Genomic DNA, 5,342 nt, shown 5'->3' with positions numbered 1-5,342 from the left:
AAAGAATTGTATTAGCATGTGGATGTCCTCTCTTGCCAGCACCCTCCCTGCACACCTACCATTTATACTCCATAACTAGGGATAAAAGTTGGTGTATCTATCCAGTTCTTTTTATGTGCACGAAGTACATTTTTATACATATATACCCATTTCCTATTTTATACTAATAGGATCATACAATGCATATGGTTTGACAACTTGCTCTTTCAATTAAGAGCAGATCTGAAACATCTGTGTCAACTTGAAAGTCCAATTAATTATATTTAAAGCAGCGTGATACTCTATAGCATGGATATGTCATAAATTCTTTAACCATTTTCTAATTGAATTGCTAGGGTGTTTTTTTTTCCTTTATTACAAACAGTGTTGCAATAAACATCCTTTTACACATATCTCTGTGCATATGTGTATTTCTATTAGATGGATTTTAAAAGTAGAATTGCTGAGGTGAACGGAATGCGCTTTCATACATATGTCTAACTTTTCATTCTCTCGGATTGTACTAGGAGAGTAGCTTATGGGAATCCCAACCCCAGTTCTTAGCAAAAAAAATGAGCAGTATGAATTTTTTCTTTCTTTCTTTAATTCTTTTTTACCTTTCTCTCTCTCTTTTTTTAAATTTTCCCATATTTAAGTGGTGGGATGCTATGTCTCTACTGTTTTCATTGATAAGTATATGTGAAATTTTGGATTCTTTTATATTTTTATTGGAATTTATAGGCTTTTTAAGAATTGCACATTTATATCACCTTTACCCATTTTCATACTAGGTTAATTCTGTTTTCTGCATAGCACTATAAGCAATTTTCGTATCATACATTCTTACTTTTTGTTAGTAATAACCACTGTAAATATTTGTTCTAGCCTCTCATTTGTCTATTATTAGCATTGCTTATACCATCTTTGATGAATATAAGCTAAAAATTACTAATTATCTCTATTAGTTTTTTCTTTATGAATTCTAACTTGCGTCTTACTTAAGAAAACATTTTCCACTCCAAAATTTTCAAGATTTTTGCACTTATTTTTGTGAGTATTTTTATAGTTTAGACTGTTATATTTTTCTCTTCAATTCTTTTAAAATTCAATTTTGCATAGACATATAGGAGGAAATTAAACCCTTTTCCCCAAATTTAGCCAATTTTCCAGACCATTTATTAAAGAGTTTATCTTTGTCCCATTGATTTGAAATACTGCTTTACTTATAAACTCAAGAAATCTTTTTTTGAGGTTTTTAATAAATGTTTACTTTTTTGTTTTATTGTTTATACTTCACTTTATTTTCATAAAACTATCATTATAGTCAAACGTTATCAATGCCATTTTAAGCTTATTTTTAAAATATACCTGATTACATGGGGATGCCATTTCTCAAATTATAATACAACTGAATTAAGCTAAACAAGATTAAAATTCTCTTTCAAAGATGTTAAAATGACTAAATTTTTCTATTATATATATATTTTTACAAAATTAACTCAGTGAATTTCTTTAATATTTATAAGATACTATCTTTCTCAAGAGATTTAAAAACAGCTATCACGGACCTGGAAGCTAACCGTCATATAATGATCTAGGTATGAAACAATTTATATTGGCAAGGAGAAGAGATATGGTTTTAGTAATTTTGCAATTATTGTGTCTGTAGAGCTTAACTTTTTTTAGAATGTAAGGCTGGACAAACTAAACATTTCTCTTGGTAATATAGATGAAGACTTTTTGGACTAGATTTTGGCCTTCTGGTACATCTTCTAAAAATATGACTGAATGATAATTTTTAATCCAAGGCCTTTTTTTTTCCTTTGAAGAACAGCAAGAACAGTTTTTTACATCTGATTCTCGATAAACGTACAATATTTATATGAATTTAGTGTGAGACGCTATTAACTGCTTTTATCCACAACAAATGTGTGGAGTTTTCCTCACATCAACCAATTCTCCAACTCTCTGTACACCAAGTACAGGTCCTACAATTCAACTGAATTCTGACACAACTATCCAGAGTTAATGCAGACCCCAGGGGTTGAGGATTCAGTCTCATAAAACTGCCTTTGTACTACAGATACCAGTAACAACTCTCAGGCCTCCTGTACTTCTGACTGATTGCTATAAATCCACTTGATCACTTGCTAGAATGATTCACGGAACTCAAGAAAGTGCTTTCCTTACTATTATTAGTTTATTATAAAAGATAAAACTCAGGAAGGGCCAAATGGAAGAGATGCATAGGACAAGGCATGGTGGGGAGCAGGCATGGAGTTTTTATGCTCACTCTAAGCACATCACCATCCCAGCATCTCAATGAATTCACCAAACCAAAACTTCTCCAATGCTCATCAGTTAAGGGTTTTTATGGAGATTTCATTACATAGGCGTGGTTGATTAAATCATTGGCTATTGGTGATGAACTCAATCTCCAATGCCTCTGCACTCCCTAGTGGCCAGGGATGAGACCAAAGGTTCCAACCCTCTAATCATGACTTGGTCTTTCTGCAGACCAGCACTTATCCTGAACTATCTAGGGGCTCTCTAAAAGTCTAAGAATCACCTTGTTAGCATAAACACAAGTATGGTTTTGAAAAGGGATTATGAATAACAAAAGATGTTCCTGTCATCCCTATCACTCTGTGTCAGGGTTTTAGAAGCTCTGAATCAGGAATTAAAGACGGGGCGCCTGGGTGGCTCAGTCGTTAAGCGTCTGCCTTCGGCTCGGGTCATGATCCCAGGGTCCTGGGATCGAGCCCCGCATCGGGCTCCCTGCTCCGCGGGAAGCCTGCTTCTCCCTCTCCCACTCCCCCTGCTTGTGTTCCCTCTCTCGCTGTGTCTCTCTCTGTCAAATAAATAAAATCTTCAAAAAAAAAAAAAAAGGAATTAAAGACAAAGACCAAATATATATATTGTTATTGTATCACAGAGGCTTGCATAATAAATAAAATGCAATTTCTAATAATATATTCAGGTTTCTAATATTTATATTTATGTGAGAATAAATAATACTAATTTTCATAATTTTAAGACCTATTATATATATTAAAATATTAAATGTGATTTCTTATAAACAAAATTTCACTGTCGACATAATAAAAGAATGTAATAATCTTTATGGTAAGATGTATTGATTAAGCAATGAAATCTAAGCATTGTTTAAGTATTTTCCAAATATAAAATATATTCATAAACAGTGTGAACTATAATTCTGTGATAATACATATATCACTGATTTATAATTCAAAGTTCTTCTTTATTTCATTTTATTTATAATTAGAACTTTAAGTTCCACATTTAAAACCATGAAGATGGCAATCAATGTGTTCTAAAAAAACTAAAATAGCCAAATAGCCATTATATGAGGTTATTTTGATTCAACTAAACACATTGTTTGGAATCTGTCTAAATGAAAAGAGTAATTAATTATATCACATTAGTGCTCTTTTTTCTTATATAATAATTGTTACCGCTTTAGATATCATGGGACCTCTACAGATAGCTTTCAAATATCAACAATATCAACTACTCAATGTATTTATCACATGTTTATATTAATCATTATTTTCTGAACTAGTATGCATTTAAGATCATTGTTAAAACTCTGGTCTGTTTTCATTCCACATAGGTTTTTATAGAATCTGGACTAACTTTCTTTTAACTTGTAAGTCAATATAAGACCACTCACATTTCTTCATAACAATACCCCTTATATTCACTGTGTCTTGAATGTATGAACTCCTAAACAGGAACATTCTAAAACTAAATTATTTAATTCATGCATTGACAATTTAACTTCATAAATAATTATGATTTCACAGGAAAGGAAAGAAGTAAGACTGTTAAATTATTTGTATTAATTTAGTTTTTGCAAATTAGTTTTAAGACAAGATTATATTTGTCTTTTGATATTGTGTTTGTGAGTAATATAACTGCAGATGCAGATATTATTAAAGTCTAATGTAGTTTATTTTTCTTGTCAATATTGATGGCTGCCACGATATAATTAGGAGAATCGCATGACAGTTTTTGTACATATAATCAGATTTCAAAAGGATTTAATATCCAAGTATTTGAGGAAAACATAAGGCACCCACACCAATGTGAGTATATCTACCCTTGATTTTGCCAAGGAATTTCAATAAAAATTTATAACTTTTGCTAACATGAAATTTAAGGCTATTTAAAAGATAATTAGGAGATTATTATGAATGTATTAAAATTTAATATTTTAAAACTACATCTTTATCTTTAAATATGCAATTTCTTACACTAGTGTATTTCCAAACAATGCATTTTTATATGTACACTAAATTGAAAGATGTAGATAATATAGCCATACAGACTTCCACTGCTTCCTACAAAGATTTCTTTAAAGAGATTTGATATGTCACTGATACTTCAAATGCCTTTATCTATAATGTCTAAACAAGTTCTGTTGCTCATTCTACCCTGCTTCTCCACATATCACATTTCTAACCATCTTGTAAAAACCTGAGAATGTCCTACCTACCATATGGTGTTGCCTTGGGTGCTTAGGTCTTAGTACACTGATGTAACTGAAGCCAATTTTGTATCTAAGCAATTCTTAAGAATTAAAATGCTGGACATTTGTATCCATGGTCCTTAAGAAATAAAATTAAATTGAGTAGTCTATGACAGAAACTGAACAGGAGCCTGTTTGCCAGCCTCAGGTTTCTTTTTCTGTGCCTGAGTTAGGTTTAGCACCTGCTGCCTTAAGAGACTTGATGTCTGGCACTGTCCCAATTACAGAAATATCCACCCAGGTATATGCCAAGCAAACTTATTCCTTTGAGTCTATAACATCAAATCCAATACTTGGTTATAAATTAGAGTGGTAAGAGGATGAACATAGATATATGTATATTTTATAACATTTCCAGCTAAAGTTTTAGAATCTTTGAAGTCATGATCTCTTTCTTCTATTTTGTTTTTAACCCAAAAGACAACAATAAAAAAAGTACTAGATAAATGCTTGCTTAACTTTAAATATTATAAAAATAATTATGTCATGGAATTGCAAGAATTAAATGATTAATACATGCAAAATGATTAGAATACAACAAAGCACAGCACATAATATTTTATATACATAGCATTTTATAGAGAGAGCAGCTGCCACCTTGTGAAGTTTATTTAAGTATTAATCAAACACATTTACCTGTGGGAACAAAAATTCCTGTTCCCTTCGAGGTCCTTCTTTTTTTTTTAAGATTTTATTTATTTATTTGACAGAGAGAGGTAGCGAGAGAGGGAACACAAGCAGGGGGAGTGGGAGAGGGAGAAGCAGGCTTCCTGCGGAGCAGGGAGCCCGATGCGGGGCTCAATCCCAGGAC

The sequence above is a fragment of the Phoca vitulina genome, unplaced genomic scaffold (assembly GCF_004348235.1).
Source record: "Phoca vitulina isolate PV1807 unplaced genomic scaffold, GSC_HSeal_1.0 scaffold3, whole genome shotgun sequence".
Classification (NCBI taxonomy): Eukaryota; Metazoa; Chordata; class Mammalia; order Carnivora; family Phocidae; genus Phoca; species Phoca vitulina.
The sequence above is the reverse complement of the archived record's forward strand: the minus strand, read 5'-3'. Positions refer to the sequence as shown.